This window comes from Egretta garzetta, unplaced genomic scaffold, assembly GCF_000687185.1.
Source record: "Egretta garzetta isolate BGI_Z169 unplaced genomic scaffold, ASM68718v1 scaffold14, whole genome shotgun sequence".
In the NCBI taxonomy this organism is placed as follows: domain Eukaryota; kingdom Metazoa; phylum Chordata; class Aves; order Pelecaniformes; family Ardeidae; genus Egretta; species Egretta garzetta.
Window position 1 is genome coordinate 3,554,710 of NW_009259588.1, and position 14,104 is coordinate 3,568,813.

Below are 14,104 nucleotides of genomic sequence, written 5' to 3' on the forward strand. Positions count from 1 at the left end.
ATATTTTCTTGCAAAACAGACACATCCAAATGTCACCCGACCAGAAGCTACCCTGATACTTTGCCAAAGAGCCAAAGCAACAGCTAGTAACTATGAAATACAGTCATCTCCCTTGCTAATACAGAGGGGAAACCCTTCCACACAGAAAGTACAGGCCCTGGGTATGGCATTGCACCACGTTTTGAATCCATATTCATCACAGGCCATACCCGTATAACAGAGACATAAGAAGCAGGATTGCTTGGTAGATTATCATGTGCTTCATTAAACCTACCCTGGTTCTCACTTTTTCTTTGTGATAAAGAAAAACCTACTGAGGAACAACTTGACACCTAAAAAGCAACTTGATGTTTTCAGTTTAACTTGCCAGCAACAAATATTTTCATCATTTCAACAACATTGAAACTTTTTAACAGTATCTAGACTCACACATATCAATATGCCTTGTTACTAACAACGTTAGGTTCACCAGCCTTCAAACTTACTGCTGTCTCTGTTCAAAACAAAATTATTTTCCGTACTTTTTCTTTTGAATTACTACCTTGCTCCCTTCTTTGGGGCATGCAGAATACCTAAATGCACATCAAACTGTTAGAATCACAGTCGCAATCAGTAGAGCATCAGAAATACAATCTCTGGATAAAGCACACATTAATTTACAGCTATGACTAACGCCAGATACTTTGCATCTCATACCCCAATTCAGGAAAGTGCTTTTTACTCAGAACAAAACCTAGACCTCAGTAGGAATGAATGTAACCATACTTTTAAATACTTTGCTAATATTAGGGTCTTGATACTTATCCCCGGTGCATGGACAGGTCTACCAGCACACAGCAAGGCAACAGATTCAGAAATTCGGGCATGTAGGTTTTCTCTTCTCATATAGAGTGAGGGGCAGGGTTTGATTGTTTGACCTTTTGAGTTGTGAAAGGAAAGAAAGCAAAGCACAAGAAATAGAGAGACCATCTAGGGGTTTTCTAGGGAGAATCCAGTTTTTAATGCTCCATTTTTAAAGAAAAGCTTCCTTATGAACTGTTGCCTTCTATTTACTGTTTCTGTTCTTGAACTACAGAAAATTAAACAGCCATTCAAAAAAACCACCTCATTAATGGAAAACCATAGACAAAATGCTGCTAAACAAAAAGAAACTTCTTTATTGACAAAGAAGTGAAAGAAAAAATACCCACAAACACACACACACAGAGAAAGCGTTCATTCCTCCGATGAAAACTTGGACACCAGATTCATCACTGTTGCCCAACAGAAACATTTCTTTCTAAGCAAAGAGGGAGAAATTCTGTTCATATACTTCAAATATTTGTACAGCTCCTTAACTCCTACCCTATTATTAATGTCACTAAGTTCACAAGCTTCCACAAGCAATTACAAAAACAAAGACTTCAAGATACACGTTTTGTTCATTTCTGGACACACTGAAACAGGTCTCTAACTTCAAGGGGGAGAGGATAAAAGGCAGCTAAAGACAATGAAAGAAGTAGTGCTTATCTATAGCCTGGTGTCATTTTTTCAAATACTTACAAAAATAAATAAAAAGGAAACATCCTTCATAGACTCTAACCTTGATCACATTAAGATTATTTAAACCAAGGGACTTAAATCTAACAGTTTCAATCACCATTTGCATAAATAAAAAAAATAAAATTTAAAGCTTGCTTTGTATTTATGCTTAGGTATTTTTCTTTAAGAAAAAAAATTTCTCATATTAGTGACCTTCAAGATATTTTCATTTGAAATTATTATCCTCACAGTAACTCCAGCACTTCTCCAGAAATTCTGTTTATATTAGTGGATGTGATTGACTCTGTTGGTGACCATGCCCCGCAGTGTTTAGAATTAGCAGATCTTCACCTACTACACCCGCTTCTGTCTTATGCCAGAAGATGAAAAACAAGCTCTCCTGTCTTCCCTTCCAATTTGCTCTTAATTTTGAATGGAATAGCTACTATACTGAAACAAATGGAAAGAAAATATTCCTTCTGTATGAGCAGACTGCCTTTGTCAAATGCTCACACCTCAGGCATAAATCCAGCAGCCTCCCACCACTCAGCGAGCTGTTTTTCTCTAGGAGAAATTTCTTTTTTTTCTTTTTTTTACTTACTGTAATTTCCTCAAGCCTAAATAAGCTCATACCTCACTCTCCAGTCAGTTTTAAACTCAATGTTATTTCAAGAAGATATTGAACAATTACATTTTTTTTCAAAATAAAAATAATTTTCAACAACTCAGTCTTTCAGAAAAAGGCCTTTGTAAATAACAGATTTGGGGTTTATCTATAAATTTAAAAAGTATATATTTTACAGCTTTTATCTGCCTGTTCACTGTGTTGTGATTTTATTAGTGCACTTGGATATTGAAAAGAAACAGGAAGGAGTAAAGCCTACCCAAGCGTTTTGTATAAAAACCACCCAAACCTTGGAACCGAATTACTAACAATTCCTCATCCTGTTTCTCTACTTAACATTTCTTCCTACTCCTACGCCAATTTAGCCTTTTTTTAATGCCAAAATATTTTCCTAAAGTGACAGCAATTGAAACAAAATTGCCATTTCCCTGTTTTACACTAGCAAACAAAAACTAGCCAAACACAAAACTACTGGAAGTAACAAAACCCAAAACAGATAATGCCACCCCATTCCTATCTCCACGACATCACAAACACACTTAATATGTTTGACTTCACTCCTAACACTGAAATCCTCCATTGGGACCATTTCCAGTACAGACATTGTATATTGTGTATGTATCCTTATTTGTCTGTAGACATGGTAAAACCAGGCTTTCAGTTACTCCACCACAAAAAAAAAAAAAAAAAAGACAAGAAAAAAAACCAAAAACAAGCCAAAAATACCATCACACAGGAAAAAAAAAGAAAAAAAAAACCAAAACACACACCACCAAAGGCCTGCAGGGGCCTGGAGGGGAACGAGGAAAGGCTTCACGTGCTGCACTGCAGGATTTTCATTTCAAGGCCTGCACAAATAAGAATAAAAAAAAAAATCACCAAATCGAAAGAATGAGAAATGCATTTGTTTTCCAGGTTGTACAGCTCACTTTCCAGTAAGGAAACAGATGATGTAGAACTGGGGTCTGTTCTTCTCCAGCTAGCGCAGACACAGGCAGTTGCCCATCTTTAAGCCCCCCCACAAACCAGCCCCTCACTACACTTGTAACGCACCCCACAGTGGAGCACAATACAGCAACTGGACTCAAAGGCGGACAGAGCAGCACTAAAGCCTTCATGGACAGGGTAGATAGCACACAAACTGCTGACAACTCATCCTAGCCCCACTCCCACCACGGCATGGAGGAATATAGCCTGGCATGGGCCAACCTCGGGGGTAGCAGCAGCTCTCAAGGTTCCCATGCCCCCCAGGAGCCTGCTGCAGCCTCCTCTCATCCACCAGCCCAGCCACTGCCAGCTCCTTCAGTGAAGGTTTAAACACCTAGCCTGGTGAAAAAGCAGTTAGGAGATCTTCCAGTTGTAGCGAGACTGAAATCATCACACCGTGATTTAAAAAAAAAAAAAAAAAAAAAAAAAAAAAAAAAAGCAGCCTCCTCCTTTTCTGGCAGAGCAGTAGGTGACAGCAGGATTACTATGGCATGTGGAAACCACATGAGAGGACAGCTATTTTTAAGAAAAGAACTAACTGCTCCTTCAAACTCTGAGCTAAAACATTTCTTCACCTTCTACTGAGGAATTTTTCCCATCATGCAACAAAAACACACAATAAAGACCGCTAAGTTTAGAAAAACTTGCTCAGTTTAGGCTAGGTAATTTTGTTGGACAACACTTGGAACCAGAAGTCTGACTCATCTTCTGAATATCTTAAATGACCCTATTTACAATTACATTATTTTTATTTTTGTCTAAGCGTTATTATATACAAGAGGATCTATTTTATTCTTGATACACAGCAAAGAAGAAAGACCTCCCCTTTAATTGCCAGGTCTTATTGTAGAGATATAAACTTAATAACACCATGCCATAGTTTCTAATCTTAGACATATGTCAACACGTAAAGGCTCCACCCAGACACAGACTAGCGCTGGAAACAGAGGACAGACTTCATTTCAATTTAAATGGGCTCGCTTGCAAAGTATATTGTTCTTCTCAGACAAGGGAAAGGAATGACCAGTAGAAGTACCCTACTAGATTATTTAAGCATTAACTGCAAAGCTGAGAAATAAAGCATTATACAAAAAGACAGAGCTAGTGATGACAGTATGATCGCTTACTGGGACAGCACAGTGATGCATGTGTTAAAGCACCGGACCAGAACACACCAGTCAGCCAGCATGTCATGACTATCAAAAATAAACTTCTGATTTGAACTCCTTTAAAAGTAATTTTTTTTTTTTTAAGACCTACATAAATCTCCACAGATGACTTTTGACTGGATAGAGAAATGAACTACAACTCTCTCAAGAAATCTTTTTAAAAAACGCTCAACTAGTATCTCTGCATTTCTTCACTGAAGAGAAATTAGAAAAAAATATTATTCTCTCAACTGATCTGTTTCTTAGGAAATACCACCTTTCAAAATACAGCCCCGATATCTTTGGATTCAAAAAGATTCTTATCAACAGATTATCGTTTACTCAACACAAGGGGAATCATTCTTTAATATTCACTGAACAAGAAGAGAGCTCTTAATAAGTCTGATATTTGTGCAATATTCAGCTCCCATCTGATACCTCGGACAAGACCTGATTCATCAGACGTGCTTGGTACTACCTGCGTTTCAGCAAGTTTAGCAGGCGTTGTTTGAAAAGGCAGGGCTCTAGAATTTGTTCTCATTTTTCCCTTTCAGCATTGCTCCAGTGATCCAGCACACAGAAGTTTCTGTACAGCTATCAAGTGCTGACAACTTCTCAGAAGCCCCCTCCTTCCCAGGCTCGCTCTGAAGGGGAAAGGGCAGCTTGCAGCCAAGCCATCCATCACTTCTCCTAACGAGAACTTTGAATGCAGCCACTTCTCTCAGGCAGGCCCCCAACGTAGCCAGCCTGGAGTATGCCATTTGCACTCGGAGCCAACCAGTGTGGCAAAAGGGCCACATGCTTGTGACTTGCTCTTCCATTTTGACATCAGACAGGAAAAGAAAGAAAAGGAAAATAACAAACACCAGTGCAATAAGCATAGGTAAAGCTGTTCTTCCAAAATCCATCAACTGAAAACAGAGGCATCTTTCTAGCAACTCAAACCTCAGTGTAACATGAGCCAGAGAGATGTTGCCCTCCTTGTCCTGTTCTGCCCCTTTTTGTTCGAGGCTACTGGCTACAGAACAGCAAATAGAAAAACATAGAAACTAAATACCTGTGCAAATGATTCCTGGTACTCAATACACTTCTTTACGAATAAGCCCAGTTCTGCAGCTCACACCAGATAGACCGTGCACATGGAATTTGCAAGGTGCCAGAGCATGATGCCTATGGGGGCACTTGCAACCTCACTCACCCAAATTAAAGGGTGTTCTACAGAGGACAGAGTTTGCTGTTCAAGAACCTACTTGACAGAAAAGAAATACCAGGCATGCTACTCTATTAGCACTGCAAAACATCACTAATTCTGAGAAGTTCATGCCAAAGTCAGTATAGTTCCCCGCATCAGTCTTCAAACCAAACACAAATACTCAACCATCATCACTGACAGACAGCTTCCAGTACTTCTAGCCATACAACCAATGTTTATTTTTGAGGTGCCCTGTGCAATAAACATACCCCTGCATCTCCTACAGGAGATCAGCATCACTGGTACTACACAACAGAAGTCTTTCTTTTTCCCTTCTCAATTTGTTACAGTTACTCCCCAAGGCCTTCTTGGGCAAAATAACTACATCAAGTAAGTGCTCTTTCTCTTCTGCTGTTTTAGAATTCGGAGAGGTTATGCCTATTTTCCTAAACTGATATACACATCTAACAAAACAGTCTTAAAAGACCCCTACATTGCATCTTGGAAACCAAAGTTTCGCTATATAGCCAGGCAAAGTATCATTTTCATCATGCAGTGAAAACACCCAAGAACCAGATTTTTGTTTTGCGTTACTTTTCTCTTTACACATCCACAAGCCCTTGGCGACTGCCATCAGTTTCTAACAGTGCAGACAGACTTTCTTCTGCCATTTTGTGAAGAGAGTGTCAGCAGGTGATGACCCGTTCACCATTGACGCTGTTCAATAATTTAACATGGCTAATACAGATCAATCTGATTCCACATCCTTTTTAATAGGTACTTTCTAATTTTGACACAGATGCACCAACCATTAGATGTAGCTATTGAAGGCTGGTCATTACATGTTTAAATCCACAGTGCCTGAAACTCAAGTTCGCTGAACTTATAAGACCATTTATACACATTATCATCAGCTATACCATCTCTACAGGGGAAAACCATTTTTAGCAACACCAATTTAACTAATTCATGCCTACTTTGCTCAGAGGGCTCAGTTTTTCCCTATAGAACAAGGATGGGCTCTTTAGCGTGATTTATGTTTTAGTTCTGGGGTATGCAAGAAGAATTAATAACTTCTTCAGCCACCACATTCCTCCAGGACCAGTTTAGAGCAAGCTCTGATCTTCTTCTTACCTTTTTGATTCCAAGTGACTGTCATATCCCTTCTTCAAAAAGATTAACATCTTACGGATCACAATGTAAATGCCTTTAATCAAAATCCTGCCTAGAATGGAGATAGTTAAATTGGCAATACAAGATATGGGCGCACTGCCTGGCTGTCCTCTGTGTAACTCTCTGAAGCATCTCTTGTGATTGAAGTCTGCATTTAACCAAACTCGAGATGCAATTTTTAGTTTTAATTTTGAACAGAGTAGAACATACAACTTGACTGATTATTTTTTTTTCTTTCATTTGCTCATGAATCACAGAAAACCATCTGCAACTACCAGATATCACCTGGGTCTGCATGCAATTTGCAAATCATACACTGAAAGCTGACAATAAAAATACTTCCAATAGCTGTAATACACAAGGGGATGCTCCCTGTTCTGAATGCCTCTCCTCTCAGCCGCTACAGCACAGTTCCCATTAATCCCTGAACCCTTCATTGTCTGTCGAGTCTGCATCCAGGCATGGTGACAGCAGCCTCCATCTTACTGTGCTGTACCTATACATCTTGCTCAGCTAACAGAGAAGAAATAAGGTATTTTCATCGTCTTTGGCACAGTTTTAGGACAGCACCACCAGCTCTTTCCAAATGCACTTGAAACATCTAGTCGCTTTCTTTTTTCCTCATCCTCAGGATATATAATCTATATGAAATATTTAGGCTGACTGTATCATGAGAGTTACTTCGCATTTTTTCTCTGAAACTATCAGGAGCCAAAAATAAATCTATGGCTGTCAGAGAAATAACTTTTTTTTTTTAAATAAAAAATGTAGCAGCAAACACGCAAAAAGGCACACACTAAGTTTCTGCTACAAATACTTGTCAAAATGCTAATGATGCAATAATCAGACTTGCTTAAAATCCTCTGTTCCACCAATACCTCTTAGTAAGTAGTAAAAAAATATTTCTTTTCATTTAGTTATACTAGCTACAAAAATAAAAGTTTCTGTATTTTTAGCCTACAAGGACAGACTATCCCTACTCTACTGATTCTTGTACTTGGTATCCGACTTCCAGGGGAACGAGCTCTTTTCCAGCTCTTTTTTGGCCTGCACTGTCAGCTTGGAGAGCTCTGGAAGGGCTACAGCTTTTCAGCTTTATTCTGATGAGTGTTCCTTTAAGCACAGAAAAAAAGTTTTCAGCATCTTCAGCAACTACAGCATTTAAGTGAAATTGTGAATAAATAATTGTGAAATTGAAAAAAAAAAATACAACACATATGTGGAGTGGGAAGATGACAGGGAACACCTAGTATTCCCTTTAAATAGACAGCCATGAGTCCTACCAGTAAGAAATAAAGTTTAGGGGCAACAACAGATTATTTTAATAGATAGTTTAATTCTCTGAGGCAGTCCAAAAAGAAAATAAAAAGGAAACAGAATGCTATCAATTATTATTATTGTGGAAAGCATACAGAAGAGAGCCAAAAAAGAAGCTGTATTACTACACAAACCAAGTTTCTTCTCTCACCAGGACACAGCAGAACTAGAAAACAGAGAACGAAGGTCAAAATAATCAAAGGTAAGAGACTGCTCCTACATGTGGCTCCTTTAGCCTCATAACCTCTTTAAAGAGACCACTGAGGGGAGACGATGCAGAGTTCTGCAAGATCCTAGTTGGAAGGGGAAAGCAAGCAGGAAACAATTACCTTTCCTGTTACAACAACAGAGGGGCATTGGAGGAACCCAGCTCATAGCAGGTTCAAAGCAAAAAAAATAAAAAAAAATAAAAAAAATAGATTTCTTCATGTGAAGACCATTGTGGAATTCACTGCCACAAGGCGCAGTGAATACAGCCAGTCCCCATTGGTTCAAAAAGAGACAGGAGTAAAAATCTTCGGGTGATAATTATTAACTACAAAGATACTTTCACTCAGACAAGGCTCACAAGCAATAAATCACTGGAAACTGTGAAAGCATAAACACGAACTCACCCTATTCTCACGCTCTTTCTGAAGCGCCCACAACAGCTCAGTGACGGGATCTTGAGCTTATCAGCCTTTAATCAAACCACTTATGCCCCCTACAATAAAGTTCCTGAGATACTAATTACATTGTTATCGTCTTTGTGTGTGTTGTTGCGCTCTGATGTGCCACCACAAAAAAAGTTCCAATGCATTTGTTATTCCTTTCTTACCCCCTCAGAAGACAAAACTTTGTTTGACCAAGTATCACCATTCCTGACCCTGAGCTCTTCCCCTTCCTTGCCAATACTGTAAACCCTTCCTTTTATTGGTAGGCAAAATATCATATTCACACCATCACGGCAGTTGCAGATACAAATAACCACATAAAGATTATTGCAAGGTAGACAACATATTCCCCAGCTGATGCAGATATTCACTGAAACTTCGCCTCCCAAAGGACAGGGAAAGGTAAGGAGAAATGATACCTAGCTCCTCCCAGGTACTGAATTTGTGGATTTCATTCACACAAACGAGAGACCTTCAAGGATTCCAATCCCAACAATATTACAAAAGGGGGGGAAAAAAAAAAAAAAAAAAAAACCACCCACAGAAAAACACACCACACACAACACCCAGAAAACCTGACCGTAGAGTACACAAGTTGAGATCTAGACCCTGCCCAAGTACCCAGTCTGAAGCTAAAAATCCTCGTATAATGATTAAACAGCTCTGGCAGAGAAATGATACACTAGAGAGGACCACCTATTACCTCTCGGAACCAAATGATCAGCCAGGGATAGGTGCCATCAGTTGAGCATGTTTCAAATAAAGTGCAACTTTAATTGTCTCAAGGATCACAATCCCATGGACTGGTGTGTCCAGTTTAACAGTTTCCTAACATGGCCTTCCTCTACTGAGGTAATGCTTCAGTCCTCCAGTATGCAACCAAAGTCCCACCACAGAGAGAGTCCATGCCAAAGCTTACCACCACCACCGCCTCTTTAAGTTGAATAAGTTTGCACTCAAAATTATTAAAATACATTGGGTTAGATTTATTCCACCCAGGTCTGGGCCAGGCAACCTCAAGCAACTAATCAAGTCACCTGCAGTATCACAGCACTCATCAGTGGTATTGCCAGATGCTAAAAAGAGCTTATGATGGGGTTACCTGGGATTATCCCATCAGAGTCCTTAGGAAAACGAGATACACTGACCATCCCTCAATTGGATTAAACTGCTGTGGAGGGGTCTGCTTTTCAAACTGCATTCAAAAAAAAAAACCCAACAAAAAAACAAAACCAAAAAACCACCAAACGTCAAACAAAAAAACCCCGTACTTCTCACAACCAAGAGCAAGAGCATCTGCTTGCCCTCTCTTCAACATAAACAGGGCCATAGGTCCCACAGAAGAACTATGTTTTAGGTAGATGATACCCTGATTCTAGTCTCCAACTCTCAAAGGTCAATACCCAAATTATCAGAACTCATTTAAAACCTTGGGCACTCACCCAGATGTGTGAATTTACTGGAACAAGTCCCAAGCATTAGGATTAATTAAATGCACATAAATCGGGACTTGCTTATTCACTGCAGTTTCTAACAGCAGTCCCTGGTATTAAAACATCCAGGAATTCTAATCCCCAAAGATTACAAGCAGATAGTTCAACTGGAACCCAGTCATCCACAAATCACTAATGACTTGGAAAGTGCATAGACACTCCCTAAACCTTTGGACAAAAACAATCCACACACTACATACATAAATATACTCCAGGGACTCCCAGGCCTAATATTCCAGTATTATTTTCAGAGTGTGAGGTATGGGGGGGGTTGTTTATTTTTTAAATGAGAAATGGTACAGAATTACTTCAAGAGTCTTTGACAAGGTCAAGAATAGGAAAAGGGGGATAGAAAGGCTTAGTAAAGCAGCAACACACTACTTCTGTAATATATTAAGCCACATAGCATAAAATAATTGTGAATAAAATCCAGTAAGCAAGAAAGGTATTTCCCCATCTTCTACCTACAGTTGTCTGCACTGGATTCTTACTATCAAAAGAAACCAAATCCTAACCTCATACACAGTTAGGGAATTATTTCAGTATATGAAGTTAGGCATTTATCTATCTCACGCCAAACAGAGGCCTCAGTATGGTAAAATCCAGTTGTAAATGAGCAGAAGCAGAGCCAGAGAGACTATGATAACATAGAAAACCAGCTGGAGGGCAACACACCTAAGACAACCAGTTAAGAAATCAAACACACAGAATCATGTTTACTCATATTCAAAACCAGCTTACCTAATCCAACTACAATACTGACACTTCTCCAATACATTCACTACACTTAACTCAGTATAAACCAAAACAAACCCATTTTTCTCCTAAGCATCGAAACATCTCAAAAAATCTAGATAATACTACAAATTCCTGAGCTAAGCAGATACTTCATAATGCAAACTTCTCAAGACCCTTCAGAGATGTAGTACAAGTCTAATGAAGTAAGAATGGAACAGAGAACAGGCAAAATACCTAAAGCAAAAAGCGCAATAATGAAAATTAAGAGAACACTGCACTCAGCCTCCAGTTACATATCTACCAATAAAATTATCTTTAGGGTGCTCAGAAGTCCCAAAGACTTTTTTAGAGCATGTAAGCGCTCCACAATGATCAGTGTTAGAGACAAGAGAAAAGAAAACAAGAACATGCTTATTGTTACAAGCTTTTGGGATTATATGAAAATCAAAATTAATGAGATCCTTGTAGCATCACTTGTTCTTTAAGCAAGTAACCTACACTCTTGGATTTGTATTTAGCAAACAGCCACTCATTATATTAAAAGGACAGCTATCACAAGAAGCTTTAGGACATGAAATTTTGCTACATTGTAAATTAAATTATCTTTTTCACCTGCATCCTGCTCTCTTATCTTCATCCCCATCAAACAAGGCAAAAAAAGATCACAAAGGTTTCTATAGTGCACTAGAAAAATCTATTTGCAAATGGAAGAAAGCCAGACAATTGACAGAAAACCTCAGAAAGATAAGTACCACTGAAACAATTTCCCAAAGCTCATCAGCTAAGGATCCCTGCAGGAAATGTGAATAAACGGTCAAAGATAAATACACCAGCTTCCTTTAAGGTCCCTTGCTCTGCAAGGCATGCGCACACACACACACACACACGCTGTCCCTTTTGCTTGGATTTCCACTTTATTTTGTGTTTTGATACATGCCTTAAAATCCATATGCTGAAAATAGCATTTAATGTAATCTAAGCTTTGTCTAAAAATCCATCTTCTCTTAATTCTAGTGTATAGAATTTCTATATTTATCCTACATATTGGCACTTACAGTTTGAGATTTGAAGCATATAATAAACTTTAAACCAAACCCTCCAAACTGCTTTGATGTATGACATTCAACCAAACTAAGCCACATATCCTCAAACTTCACCAGGTAAGCAAACAAAAAGGTACTACAAAAAAAAAAAAATTAATTTTTCCTCTTATTTTAAGCACTTGTATTTAATCACATGTTGTTTGACATAATCCCTAATATCTCACATAAATGAAGAATTTAGGAACATAAGAATCAGAAGGGCCTCATTTTATTACAGTGGAATATCTCCGATCTTCCCACTTCCAAGAATATTCAAGGGTGACATTAAACTAGCCAACAAAAGTTGCACTAAACTTCAGACACAAGGCAAAGATTCATTCCAGTCTGATACATTTTGCCGATACGGACATGACAAATAGCAGCAGTTTAAAGAAGTGCAGCTGTTTATTTGCAGATCTTGGGTCTATTCTGTAGCCCTCAAAACACCTGATGCTTCACATTATACCACGGAGATACGACTCTGACAGCGGGCTGGTGAATCCGATACACAGCATTACTCAAAGCAATGGTAACAACCACCTCTAGCATAGTTTTTCCTACATCAGTTGTAAATGAGACACATACAGGATCACAGACTTCCACACAGGCATACCCAAGCCATCTCCTGCATCCACATAAGTTCACCAAACAAAGGGAAACCTTAATTTTCTCCAGACTTGTTCCACTAATTAATATATAAAAACAAGAAGTAAAAGAAGATATCAAGGTTACTGTAGTCCTGCCCCAGTTCTAATGTACTGAGTATTTCAGCAGATGCACCCAATTAAAAAAAATAATCACACATTAAATATAATGCATATTCACAAGAATTTGCATGTGGATTTCTAGTTAAGGTTATTATTAATAAAAGTACAGTAAGATTACCAGCTAGTGCATTACTACTCTGCATGCAAAGATGCATCTTTGTCTGCCTTTTTCTTCTGCTTATCTACCCTGCTTGGAATGTTAAAACTTCTGTGCTATGTAAATGAAAATATTTAATTATGCAAATCAAAGGGGAAAGGTTTACATTATTATAATTGAGTTAAATTCTTTCTGCTTTAAGCTCAAATACTGAGAACATAGCTGAGCATCTGTTAAGAATTTCAAAGTCTTAAACTGCTGCTTTATAAATTTTAAGAGCTACACGTGAACAATTTGAAGCCTTTTGATGTTAATAAAATTACTGTAATATATTCAGTTTTCATGGTTAAAATTAAAAGAAATCTGAAAGCTTAATGCAAATCCAAGGTGAGAAGCAAATTCAGAAAGAAGTCGCTCGTCTGCTACAATTTTTCAACTCTCGTGGTAACCAGAATTTATAATTGCAAATGAATGAATGAGCAAATGGCTAAGGAAGCTACAAGTAAAACCATCTCAGGAAAACATGCACCTTAAGAGCAACCTGTTCATAGAAAGAGGTCTCCTGCAGTTAAAGAAAAACCTGATGGGCTCATACGCAATAGCGAGTATCTCATTAGAAGGTCAGTGTGACACATTAAAGATTGGAGTCACTTTGAAGGGATAGCTGCCTCATGTCTTCACCCAACTATGCTGAGACACTCAACAAATACACCAGTGCCATGGCATCCTGCTTTACTGCTCAAAGAACGGTACAGTTTTATGAACAAAACTTAATTGAGTCTTCATACTAAAACAAAAAAATCACCAACTCCACCTTCTATCGAGGTACAGAAGTACACATAGTCCAAAGGAGCTTAAATGCTCATGCAATTTGAGAAGAGAGAACGCTCCTGCTCTTCCACCAGCTCCACCTGCTGCAAAGCTGCCATTTCTCAGATCTGAAACACTGAATTTAGCAGCATACTTAAAAAGATTAAAGAGGTAACCTAGTTTCTTACAATGATCAGACTGTGAGATGATAGCACACATTGGCTGTTTTCTTGCGTTTTATTATAAGGTGGTAACTCTTCTTTTCTCAGGCCAACCTCACCATGTTTACCTGGCCACAAAGCTACAGTAATCTGGTTCTCAGGGAAACAAACACACAATTTGCAAGCAAATGCATCTGGTTAGTTTATGATTTCTGAGATACACTGGTAGGTGCCCTCCAAAGTTGCAGGTGTTCTCTGCCACGCTAACCCCTCCACAATTATGACTGAAATTTGCCTTCCACTGTAGGCCCAATTCTAATGCTTCTTTTGGGGCAGAGAT